The sequence below is a fragment of the Ovis canadensis genome, chromosome 3, assembly GCF_042477335.2.
Source record: "Ovis canadensis isolate MfBH-ARS-UI-01 breed Bighorn chromosome 3, ARS-UI_OviCan_v2, whole genome shotgun sequence".
Taxonomy (NCBI): Eukaryota; Metazoa; Chordata; class Mammalia; order Artiodactyla; family Bovidae; genus Ovis; species Ovis canadensis.
Genome location: NC_091247.1, coordinates 158,427,067 through 158,440,179, shown reverse-complemented (window position 1 = coordinate 158,440,179; position 13,113 = coordinate 158,427,067). Strand labels below are relative to the sequence as shown.

The window sequence follows — 13,113 nt, the reverse complement described above, 5'->3', positions numbered from 1 at the left end:
AGGTAATGACCCGCCGGCTCAGACAGTAAAGGATCTGCCAGCAATGCAAGAGACCCGGGTTCAATCCCTGGGTTGGGAAGATACTCTAGAGAAGGGAAAGGCTACCCACTCCAGTATTCTTGCCTGGAGAATCCTGTGGATAAAGGAGCCTGGTGGGCTATGGCCTACAGGGTCGTAAAGAGTCAGACATGACTGAGTGACTAACAGTTTCACACAAGGGTAGTTCCCCTGCTTCTTCATTTGTTGCCAACTTCAGACAGTAAAGCGTCTGTCTACAATGCGGGAGACCCGGGTTCGATCCCTGGGTCGAGAAGATCCCTTGGAGAAGGAAGTAGCAATCCATTCCAGTACTATTGAATGGAAAATCCTATGGACAGAGGACCTTGGTAGGCTACAGTCCATGGGGTCGCTAAGAGTCAGACACGACTGAGTGACTTCACTTTCACTTTTTTTCACTTTAGATAACTTTTAGTGAATGAGGCAAAGTGAAATGGAGACCTAATGAAGGTATAAGTAGTGCTGGTGGCCAAATTTCCAGGTGAAGAAAAGGATATGAGGTGCAAGGATCTGTAGTTACTAATTTAACAAATGTTTATGTGCTAAAAGCTTTTCTGGGATTAGAAAACCTCAGCAAAAAAGCCAAGATTCCTGCCTTCAAGTTGCTAACATCTTTAAACTGGAGAGGGTGGACATAAAGGGGAATTTTCTTAATGGATAAAGGACTCCAAGGGGCTTCCTCAGTGGCTCAGTAGGGAAAGAATCCACCTGCAGTGTAGGAGACACAGGAGATACAGATTTGATCCCAGGGGGAAGATCCCCTGGAGGAGGGCATGGCAACCCACTTCAGTATTCTTGCCTGGATAACCCCTTGGACAGAGGAGCCTGGGAGGCTACACTCCATGGGGTTGCACGGAGCTGGAAACGGGTGAAGGGACTGAGCACACAGCACACAAGGGACTCCATTTGTTTTTTGACATCTTGATAGGTTTTCCAATCTGCAGCTTCCAACATGGGGTAGGTAACAATGATTTGTTTACATAGTAAAGTCATTTGGTCAAGTTTCAAAGGTTCCTGGATAAGAGCATGATCCATGAAGCTACACGATGTCCTTGATTCTGTTGGACATATCCAGCTTCTACTAAATGTAGTAGGGAGCCACTTTTAAAACAACTGAGCGCAAAAATCTTATTTTCTGAAGAGATTCTGGACTCCGAAGAGATATGGGAAGTGGGACGGGGATGGTGGACAGGGCCCAGTAGTGGGTGCGTGGTGCAGGAGCACAAGATGGGGGATGCATATTCTTCAGTATGCAAGATCAGATTCTGAAGTAAAAATCTGGATCGAGGCAGTAGAAGGTTGTTATATGATGGAAGAGGACAAAGATTTATGCATGGGAATAAAATACACCGAGATATGTTCTGGATGATTTCCAGAGACCATAGCTAATATCCAAGGCTAGCTTTTATAAGCTTTTAGTGCATTCTTACTTTGGGCAAGAAAGATCCCTTTAAAGAGGCCAGAATGAAGCAAATATCCTCTGCCAGATAAACGAGAAATAAAAGCAAGCAGATGTGAAGTAGCAGACGAGAAAATAGGATTTAATTGCTTACTAAGAAATAGAATGAATGCATCAATATATTTATTGCACAATTAATATATGTGTATTACTCAAGGTTCTCCAGAGAAACAGAACCGACAGGGTGTATGTGTATAGAAAGAAATTTATTACAAGAAATTGGCTTACATGACTATGCAGACTGGGAAGTCCCAATATCTGCAGTCAGCAAAGTAGACATCTAGGACAGCCACTGGCACAATTGCAGCCCAAGCCTGACAGCCTGCACCAGGAGAGTTGATGGTGTAAATTCCAGTCCAAAGGCTGACAGGATAGAGATCTGAGAAGAGCTGATGTTTAAGTCCAAAGGCAGGAAGAGATCAATGCCCCAGCTTATGCAGTCAGGCAGTAGGAGTTCCCTCATGCTCCTGGGAGGGTCAGTCTTTTTTTCCTACTTAAGCCTTCAGCTGATTTGATGAGGCCCACCCACTGTAGGGAAGACAATCTGTTTTACTCAGCCTACTGATTGAAATGTTAATCACATCAAAAACAACCTCAGAGACACACCCAGAAAAATATTTGACCTAATATCTAGGCACCCAGTGACCCAGTCAAGTTGACACATAAAATTAATCATCAAAATATTCCAGGACTGTATTAAGTGCTTTACCTCACTTAATGCTCGCAACAATAAAGAATCCAGGAATTCCCTGGTAGTCCAGTGGTTAGGACTCAGCACTTTCACTCCTGAGGCCCAGGTTCAATCCCTGCTTGAGGAAATAAAATCCTACAAGCCTTGTGGTGAGGCCAAAACAAATCCAGTAATTATTCTAATTTCTGTATTAGTTGGAGTAACACTAGGTACCATAAGAAATAGACTTAAAACTTGAAAGTGATTTAAATACCATAGAAGTTAATTTCTTGCTCATATATCAATACACAGGATTCAGCAGGCAGCTCTTCTATCTTGTCATTCCATCATTCTGTCAGTCCTCACTGTTATTATCTGCATCTAGCCAACAGAACGGGGGAGGATGGGAAAATAAGGAAATAATCCACTTCTTATAAGCCTTGGCCCAGAAATGCTGCATGTCATTTTTACAAACATTCCTTTGGTGAGAATTAGTTACCTACCCACACTAGGATGTAAGAGCAGCAGAGAAATTTGTCCCTTCCTGGGGAAAACTCCATGCTCTGAACACAGTACTCAAACTTATGCTCATCTAGCTCTCTGCATAATCTGCTCCTCTAGTGCCAAATATCTGTGCTCACCCTTCTTTTTACCCGTAGGACATGCTTACTGCTCCCCAGAAAAGTTAAGCCTCAGTACCATCCACTTTCTACAGTCACCTCAACTCCACGATCTCTTGGTGATGCATGTTTCTCTTCACCAGGTCTCATGGTCTTCTTTAGGTCAGGCAGTCTACAAACTGAAAAAGAAAATGTGCAGTGGCAGAGCAGGGGTGAGATATATGCCATCGAAGCTCTCATTTGGATAAAAAAGAATGGAAAATACACAGCTTTCAGTACTGCTGTTCCACCATTCTCTAGAGCAGGAATAAGCAAACTATAGCCAGTGGGCCAAATCTGAACTACTGCCTGCTTTTGTAAATAAAATATTATGGAAACATAGCCATGCCCAGTCATTTACGTATTGTCTGCGGCTACATTATAATGGTAGAGCTGAATGGTTGTAACAGAGATATTATGCCCTGAAAAGCCTAAATTATTTGCTCTCTGTATTTGTACAGAAAATGTTTGCTGACCGCTGCCCTAGGATCTAACAGTTGTCACCTGAATCACACTGGAAGAAGATGAAAGTGAGTGTGGAGAAGGCACAGTACTTCCTAGAGCCTTGCTCTAGAAACACCATGCCTAAATTGCATTCACATTCCATCCTCACATGGCCTCATCTAGATGAGTGTGGAATAGAGAAATGTAGTCTGTGGCTTTGGGATTGGAATGAAAACTGACCTTTTCCAGTCCTGTGGCCACTGCTGAGTTTTCCAAATTTGCTGGCATATTGAGTGCAGCACTTTCACAGCATCATCTTTCAGGATTTGAAATAGCTCAACTGGAATGCCATCACCTCCACTAGCTTTGTTCGTAGTGATGCTTTCTAAGGCCCACTTGACTTCACATTCCAGGATGTCTGGCTCTAGGTGAGTGATCACACCATCGTGATTATCTGGGTCGTGAAGATCTTTTTTTGTATAATTCTTCTGTGTATTCTTGCCACCTCTTCTTAATATCTTCTGCTTCTGTTAGGTCCAGACCATTTCTGTCCCTTATCGAGCCCATCTTTGTGTGAAATGTTCCCTTGGTATCTCTAATTTTCTTGAAGAGATCTCTAGTCTTTCCCATTCTGTTCTTTTCCTCTGTTACTTTGCATTGATCGCTGAGGAAAGCTTTTTCATCTCTTCTTGCTATTCTTTGGAGCTCTGCATTCAGATGCTTATATCTTTCCTTTTCTCCTTTGGTTTTTGCTTCTCTTCTTTTCACAGCTATTTGTAAGGCCTCCCAGACAGCCATTTTGCTTTTTGGCATTTCTTTTCCATGGGGTTGGACTTGATCCCTGTCTCCTGTACAATGTCACGAACCTCATTCCACAGTTCATCAGGCACTCTATCTATCAGATCTAGCCCCTTAAATTTATTTCTCACTTCCACTGTATAATCATAAGGGATTTGATTTAGGACATACCTGAACGGTCTAGTGGTTTTCCCTACTTTCTTCAATTTAAGTCTGAATTTGGTAATAAGGAGTTCATGATCTGAGCCACAGCCAGCTCCCAGTCTTGTTTTTGCTGGCTGTATAGAGCTTCTCCATCTTTGGCTATAAAGAATATAATCAATCTGATTTTGGTGTGACCATCTGGTGATGTCCATGTGTAGAGTCTTCTCTTGTGTTGTTGGAAGAGGGTGTTTGCTATGACCAGTGTGTTCTCTTGGCAAAACTCTATTAGCCTTTGCCCTGCTTCATTCCATATTCCAAGGCCAAATTTGCCTGTTACTCCAGGTGTTTCTTGACTTCCTGCTTTTGAATTCCAGTCCCCTATAAGGAAAAGGACATCTTTTTTGGGTGTTAGTTCTAAAAGGTCTTGTAGGTCTTCATAGAACCGTTCAACTTCAGCTTGTTCCACTTTATTGGCTGAGGCATAGACTTGAATTACTGTGATATTGAATGATTTCCTTGGAAATGAACAGAGATCATTCTGTCATTTTTGAGATTGCATCCAAGTACTCCATTTCAGACTCTTTTGTTAACGATGATGGCTACTCCATTTCTTCTAAGGGATTCCTGCCCACTGTAGTAGATATAATGGTCATCTGAGTTAAATTCACCCATTCCAGTCCATTTTAGTTCAAAGAAAGGCAATGCCAAAGAATGCTCAAACTACCACACAATTGCACTCATCTCACACGCTAGTAAAGTAATGCTCAAAATTCTCCAAGCCAGGCTTCAGCAATACATGAACCGTGAACTTCCAGATGTTCAAGCTGGTTTTAGAAAAGGCAGAGGAACCAGAGATCAAATTGCCAACATCCGCTGGATCATCAAAAAAGCAAGAGAGTTCCAGAAATACATCTATTTCTGCTTTATTGACTATGCCAAAGCCTTTGACTGTGTAGATCACAATAAACTGTGGAAAATTCTGAAAGAGATGGGAATACCAGACCACCTGACCTGCCTCTTGAGAAACCTGTATACAGATCAGGAAGCAACAGTTAGAACTGGACATGGAACAATGGACTCCTTCCAAATAGGAAAAAGAGTATGTCAAGGCTGTGCATTGTCACCCTGCTTATTTAACTTCTATGCAGAGTACATCATGAGAAAGGCTGGACTGGAAGAAGCACAAGCTGGAATCAAGATTGCTGGGAGAAATATCAATAACCTCAGATACACAGATGACACCACCCTTATGGCAGACAGTGAAGAGGAACTAAAAAGCCTCTTGATGAAAGCGAAAGAGGAGAGTGAAAAAGTTGGCTTAAAGCTCAACATTCAGAAAATGAAGATCATGGCATCTGGTCCCATCACTTCATGGGAAATAGATGGGGAAACAGTGGAAACAGTGTCAGACTTTATTTTTGGGGGCTCCAAAATCACTGCAGATGGTGACTGCAGCCATGAAATTAAAAGACGCTTACTCCTTAGAAGAAAAATTATGACCAACCTAGATAGCATATTGAAAAGCAGAGATATTACTTTGCCAACAAAGGTCTGTCTAGTGAAGGCTATGGTTTTTCCTGTGGTCATGTATGGATGTGAGAGTTGGACTGCGAAGAAAGCTGATGCCGAATTGATGCTTTTGAAGTGTGATGCTGGAGAAGACTCTTGAGAGTCCCTTGGTCTGCAAGGAGATCCAACTAGTCCATTCTGAAGATCAGTCCTGGGTGTTCATTGGAAGGACTGATATTGAAGCTGAAACTCCAATATTTTGGCCACCTCATGGGAAGAGTTGACTCATTGGAAAAGGCTCTGATGCTGGGAGGGATTGGGGACAGGAAGAGAAGGGGACGACAGAGGATGAGATGGCTGGATGGCATCACTGACTCGATGGACGTGAGTTTGAGTGAACTCCGGGAGTTGGTGATGGACAGGGAGGCCTGGCGTGCTGCAATTCATGGGGTCACAAAGAGTCAGACACAACTGAGCGACTGAACTGAACTGAACTGAGTCTGTGGCTGGACAGCCACTTTCCAACAACTCTGTTATACAAAGGGGAGTAAGAATGTTGGTGGAGAGCTGGTCAACCCCACGCTAATGCCCATCCTGTGGATTACTCTAAAATTAAACTTTTGGTAACTTGGGAAGAAGTCCAAAAGAGAAAGGACATATGTATACCTATGGCTGATTCATGTTGATGTATGGCAGAAGCCAACACAATATTGTAAAGCAATTATCCTTCAATTAAAAATAAATTTTAAAAAACGTTAGTAACTTGACTAATGACTTCAAATGTGTTTGGAGGTTTTATAACAAAATGGTTAACAATTCAGTCTCTAGAATCAGAAGGACATGGTTTTGAAGAGTAAATGCTCAATAAATGTTATTAAAATATTCTTGCCTTCATGAAACAGTAGCTCTTGCTAGAGGTTAAAATTTACCTCCTAATCAGTAGCTTGGAATTTGTGAAATCCTGGTGTAGAGGTCTTTAAGTTCCCTTCCCATTCTGAAGGAGATCAGCCCTGGGATTTCTTTGGAAGGAATAATGCTAAAGCTGAAACTCCAATACTTTGGCCACCTGATGCGAAGAGCTGACTTATTGGAAAAGACTCTGATGCTGGGTGGGTTGGGGGCAGGAGGAGAAGGGGATGACAGAGGATTAGATGGCTGGATGGCATCACCAACTCTATGGACATGAGTTTGGGTGAAGTCTGGGAGTTGGTGATGGACAGGGAGGCCTGGCGTGCTGCAGTTCATGGGGTCGCAAAGAGTCGGACACGACAGAGCAACTGAACTGAACTGAAGTTCCCTTCCAATTCAGGAATGCTTTCATTCCACATATTTTGCTGGAGCTGTACCCTGTACCTGAGACTGTGTGAGGTGGTGGAGAGACAGAGATTAACAAGACAATGCTCTGGCTCTTGAGATGTTTACAATCTAAAGAGGAAAACTGACATGGTATCCGTGCCTTTTCTTAATACCTAGGGGTAGGAACACTGAACTGGAAAGATGCATAGAGTTAAGAGCCATGGTGATTCCTGCCTGTCTGACAGCTTTCAGGGTGAACTCCTAAGCACCTAGGCCCTGCTGGCTCTGCTGTGCTTAGGTCCTGCTGGGCTTACCTGTCAAATTCTCCCATCAGTTGGGTCTTTCTCTTGGAATATACCCTTTGTCTTTAGTTCTTGACTTCCTCTTTGTTTATGGTCTTTGTCCTCGGAATCTTTCACTCTAAGTTTATTTTCCATTCTTGTATCACCCCAACCTTATTCCTTTGTTTTTAAATTTAAAAGTGATTGACAATTGACACTTTCTTCTAGAAAGTTTGTGAAAACCCCCAATCTTTTTTATTTCAGAAAAACTAGTCTTTGGAACCCTGAGAGAGCCACGGATATGGTTTGTGGAATCTCAGTTTTTGGCAAACGTTGTTTATGTTTTTATTTCACTGATAAATTTAAAAATTAATGAAAGCATATTCTGACATCAAAATGATGACATTCTAACTGACTAGTTCCTTGTAAACCAAGTGCCTGAGCTTGTATTTGTATTTATGATTGTGTTTGCACCAGATGGCATCATGGAGTGCTGCCTGCCTGAAGGTTTCAATGTTATAACAGTAGAAGAAAGTGGTGAGAGCATTGGGTCATGAGAAATATGAGTGTGGATATAGAAAATCAAAAGAAGAAAATAACCTGTACTGTAGCATCTGGTATCATGTTTATTTTATAAGTGCATGTATTGTTTGGTTACTAATCCGGAAAATTCATTAACAATAAATATGTCATGAAGTATTCATTATTTCAATAACTGGAGTAAGTACCCATGCAGAGACCCATGTTTAATGCCACAATGTTAAAATTATCTTGAACAATTTACAGAACTGACACTCATGACAATTGTTCTAAGACCATTGTTCACTGGAAGAGTTCTGATTCTATAGGAAGATTGTTTATTCTGAATTAGGAAACAAAATCATACTTAGAGGAAAGTGTATTTTACCTTGCATTAGTATGTTTGAAGTCAAAATATGAAAGTCAATTATATATAAAACCTGACCTGAGGCTGCAACCTTGAATATTAAAGCCTACATTAGCAATGTAGTTGCAGAAACACAACCTCATATATCATATTAAATTAGTGCTGTTAATTTGAATTTTAATGATTTTACAGTTTTGTTAGTATGTAATTTGCAAACTTGCTTTTGTTTTTAGTTGGATAAAAGGTATGAGCACGTATTTCTTTTATATTCACATAAAATATGTGCATATTTTTTTACATTATGATAAAATAGTGTAAGGCAGCATGGGGAGGGGTGTATCTGCAGGCATGCCTTTCCATTTAAATTGAGAATACACATTATTCAAGTTTAGTAAACTGCATTAAACAACCAACACACTTAGGACCTCAGGAATCCCAGTCTTTGAATCAGCACAGACTGTGAATGAAGGTTTTAATGTAGTTGAGGAAAAATGGGCAGAATAAGGACAGTATTAAGAATATTCATTGGAAGGACTGATGCTGAAGCTGACTTAGTGGAAAAGACCCTGATGCTGAGAAAGAATGAGGACAGGAGGAGAAGGGGATGGCAGGGGATGGGATGGTTGGATGGCATCATCAACTCAATGGACCTGAGTTTGAGCAAACTCCAGGAGAAAGTGAAGGACAGGGAAGCCTGGCATGCTGCAGTCCATGGGGTTGCAATGAGCCAGACATGACTGAGTGACTGAACAACAATAGAATAATATTCCACTTAAACAAATGTCTAATTGATGTTATTACTTTTTTGTAAGATTAAACTTGTTCTTATAAAATATTGGTGGTAACACATGGTTGGCTTATTTAATGCTTTACTTAACAAAATGTTACTATAAAATTGTACCAGTTCAGGATGTTTCAAAGTAATGAACCCCTGCTTGTCTTGGTCCTCTGCAGCCCACTGTAATCTCTGATCCTCTGTCTCCAGGGTTCTGACCCTGGGACCACTCACTCAGTTCAGAACTTTTGACCTTAGGTGGCTGCCTCAACCACACAGGAGCTTGTAAACCAGTGATTACAAGATAGTGGATTCCCTTGTAACTGAGACAGGTAGTTGGTCAGTTAATAGAAACAAATAAATTAAAACAGGTTACTTAAAGTATGATACACACATAGTGATTTTTTTTCTCACTTAATACAAATAATGTATGTTAATTCACCAGTATTTGAGATTTTTTTCTTGTTTTTAACTGAAGCATAGCTGGTTTGCAATGTTGTGCTAGTTTCCGGTGTATAGCAAAAAGATTCAGTTATATATCTATATATCTATATATACTTTTCCCTGAATATATGAATCTTTACATGCTAGTAAAGTATGTTCAAAATTCACCAAGCCACACTTCAGCAATACATGAACCGTGAACTTCCAGATGTTCAAGCTGGTTTCAGAAAAGGCAGGGGAACCAGAGATCAAACTGCCAACATCCATTGGATCATTGAAAAAGCAAGAGATTTCCAGAAAAACATCTATTTCTGCTTTATTGACTATGCCAAAGCCTTTGACTGTGTGGATCACAATAAACTGTGGAAAATTCTGAAAGAGATGGGAATACCAGACCACCTGACCTGCCTCTTGAGAAACCTATATGCAGATCAGGAAGCAACAGTTAGAACTAGACATGGAAAAACAGACTGGTTCCAAATAGGAAAAGGAGTACGTCAAGGCTGTATATTGTCACCCTGCTTACTTAACTTATATGCAGAGTACATCATGAGAAACGCTGGGCTGGAAGAAGCACAAGCTGGAATCAAGATTGCTGGGAGAAATATCAATAACCTCAGATATGCAGATGATACCACCCTTATGGCAGAAAGTGAAGAAGAACTAAAGAGACTCTTGATGAAAGTGAAAGAAGAGAGTGAAAAAGTTGGCTTAAAGTTCAACATTCAGAAAACTAAGATCATGGCATTCGGTCCCATGGCAAATAGATGGGGAAACAGTGGCTGACTTAATTTTGGGGGACTCCAAAATCACTGCAGATGGTGACTGCAGCTATGAAATTGAAAGACACTTACTCCTTGGAAGGAAAGTTATGACCAACCTAGATAGCATATTCAAAAGCAGAGACTTACTTTGCCAACAAATGTCCGTCTAGTCAAGGCTATGGTTTTTCCAATAGTCATGTATGGATGTGAGAGTTGGACTATAAAGAAAGCTGAGCACAGAAGAATTGATACTTTTGAACTGTGTTGTTGCAGAAGACTCTTGAGAGTCCCTTGGACTGCAAGGAGATCCAACCAGTTCAGTTCAGTTCAGTCACTCAGTCGTGTCCGACTCTTTGCAACCCCATGAATCGCAGCATACCAGGCCTCCCTGTCCATCACCAACTCCTGGAGTTCACTCAGACTCACGTCCATCGAGTCAGTGATGCCATCCAGCCATCTCATCCTCTGTTGTCCCCTTCTTCTCCTGCTCCCAATCCCTCCCAGCATCAGAGTCTTTTCCAATGAGTTAACTCTTCGCATAATGTGGCCAAAGTACTGGAGTTTCAGCTTTAGCATCATTCCCTCAAAAGAAATCCCAGGACTGACCTCCTTCAGAATGGACTGGTTGGATCTCCTTGCAGTCCAAGGGACTCTCAAGAGTCTTCTCCAACACCACATTCAAAAGCATTCTTCGGTGCTCTGCCTTCTTTACAGTCCAACTCGCACATCCATACGTGACCACTGGAAAAAGTCGGCAAAGTAATGTCTCTGCTTTTGAATATACTCTCTAGGTTGGTCATAACTTTTCTTCCAAGGAGTAAGCGTCTTTTAATTTCATGGCTGCAGTCACCATCTGCAGTGATTTTGGAGCCCCCAAAAATAAAGTCTGACACTGTTTCCACTGTTTCCCCATCTATTTCCCATGAAGTGATGGGACCGGATGCCATGATCTTTGTTTTCTGAATGTTGAGCTTTAAGCCAACTTTTTCACTCTCCACTTTCACTTTCATCAAGAGGCTTTTTAGTTCCTCGTCACTGTCTGCCATAGGGTGGTGTCATCTGCATATCTGAGGTTATTGATATTTCTCCCAGCAATCTTGATTCCAGCTTGTGCTTCTTCCAGTCCAGCGTTTCTCATGATGTACTCTGCATAGAAGTTAAATAAGCAGGGTGACAATACACAGCCTTGACATACTCCTTTTCCTATTTGGAACCAGTCTGTTGTTTGATGTCCAGTTCTAACTGTTGCTTCCTGATCTGCATACAGATTTCTCAAGAGGCAGGTCAGGTGGTCTGGTATTCCCATCTCTTTCAGAATTTTCCACAGTTTATTGTGATCCACACAGTCAAAGGCTTTGGCATAGTCAATAAAGCAGAAATAGATGTATTTCTGGAACTCTCTTGCTTTTTCCACGATCCAGCAGATGTTGGCAATTTGATCTCTGGTTCCTCTGCCTTTTCTAAAACCAGCTTGAACATCTGGAAGTTCACGGTTCATGTATTGCTGAAGCCTGGCTTGGAGAATTTTGAGCATTACTTTACTAGCATGAGATCCAACCAGTTCATCCTAAAGGAGATCAGTCCTGAGTGTTCATTGGAAGGACTGATGTTGAAGCTGAAATCCAATACTTTGGTCACCTGATGCGAAGAGCTGACTCATTTGAAAAGACTCTGATGCTGGGAAAGATTGAGGGCAGGAGGAGAAGGGTACAACAGAGGATGAGACGGTTGGATGGCATCATCAACTCAATGGACATGGGTCTGGGTAAACTCTGGCAGTTGGTGATGGACAGGCAGGCCTTGCGTGCTGCGGTTCATGGGGTCCCAAAGAGTCAGACATGACAGGGTGACTGAATTGAATTGAACAAGATATTGAACACAGTTTCCTGTGCTATATAGTAGAATCTTGTTATTTATCTATTCTAAATATAATAGTGTGTATATATTAATCCTATGCTCCTAATTCCCTCTCTTCCCTCTTTTCCCTTTGGCAACCATATATTATTTTTATATCTGTGAATCTATTTCTGTTTTGTAATGAGTTTTCTTGTGTCATTTTTTTCTTTTTTAAAACTGAAGTACAGTTGATTCACAATGTTGTGTTAGTTTCAGGTGTACAGCAAGAACTAAAGAGCCTCTTGATGAAAGTGAAAGAGGAGAGTGAAAAAGTTGGCTTAAAGCTCAACATTCAGAAAACTAAGATCATGGCATCTTAGTATATATAACATATATATGTTAACATATATACATACATAAAATATATCTTAACATATGTATACATAACATATATCTCAACATATATGTCTGTGTATGTGTGTATATATATATATATATATATATATATATATTCTTTTCCATGTTCTTTTCCCCTGTAGTTATTACAAAACATTGAGCGAAGTTCTCTGGTTCTCTGTGCTATATAGTAGCTCATTGTTGGTTATCTATTTTATATATAGTGTATTATATTTTGGACTCCACATATAAGTGATATGATATTTGTCTTTCTCTGCTGACTTCATTTAGTATGATAATCTGTTCAGTTCAGTTCAGTTACTCAGTCATGTCCAACTCTTTGCGACCCCATGAATTGCAGCACACCAGGTCTCCCTGTCCATCAGCAACTCCCGGAGTTCACTCAAACTCATGTCCATCAAGTTGGTGTTGTCATCCAGCCATCTCATCCTCTCCGTCCATATCACCAATATTTTGATACGGAGTCCTCAAAAGTATGGCCCCATTACTTAGTGTATAAATATATCTGGTTTCAAATTCTTTAAAGTGGAGCAGGAATTTAAAGGTATTTTCCATTAAGCTGAGTGCAAAATAATGTCTGATTCCCTTACCCAGTTTTTAAAAAATAATGATGTCATGTCTATTTCAACAGGGTCTTTTCAGTGGCTTGGCTTTACTAATAGTTTCTAAATCTT

At 40.8% G+C, this 13,113-nt stretch overlaps 1 non-coding gene across 1 annotated transcript; it reads left to right on the top strand.

The window, feature by feature from the left end:
- Positions 1-2,262: 2,262 nt before the first annotated feature.
- On the top strand, positions 2,263-2,334 carry TRNAE-UUC (transfer RNA glutamic acid (anticodon UUC)). Its single transcript has one exon. It is a non-coding gene; the product is annotated as a tRNA-Glu (tRNA).
- The last annotated feature ends 10,779 nt before the right edge of the window (positions 2,335-13,113 follow it).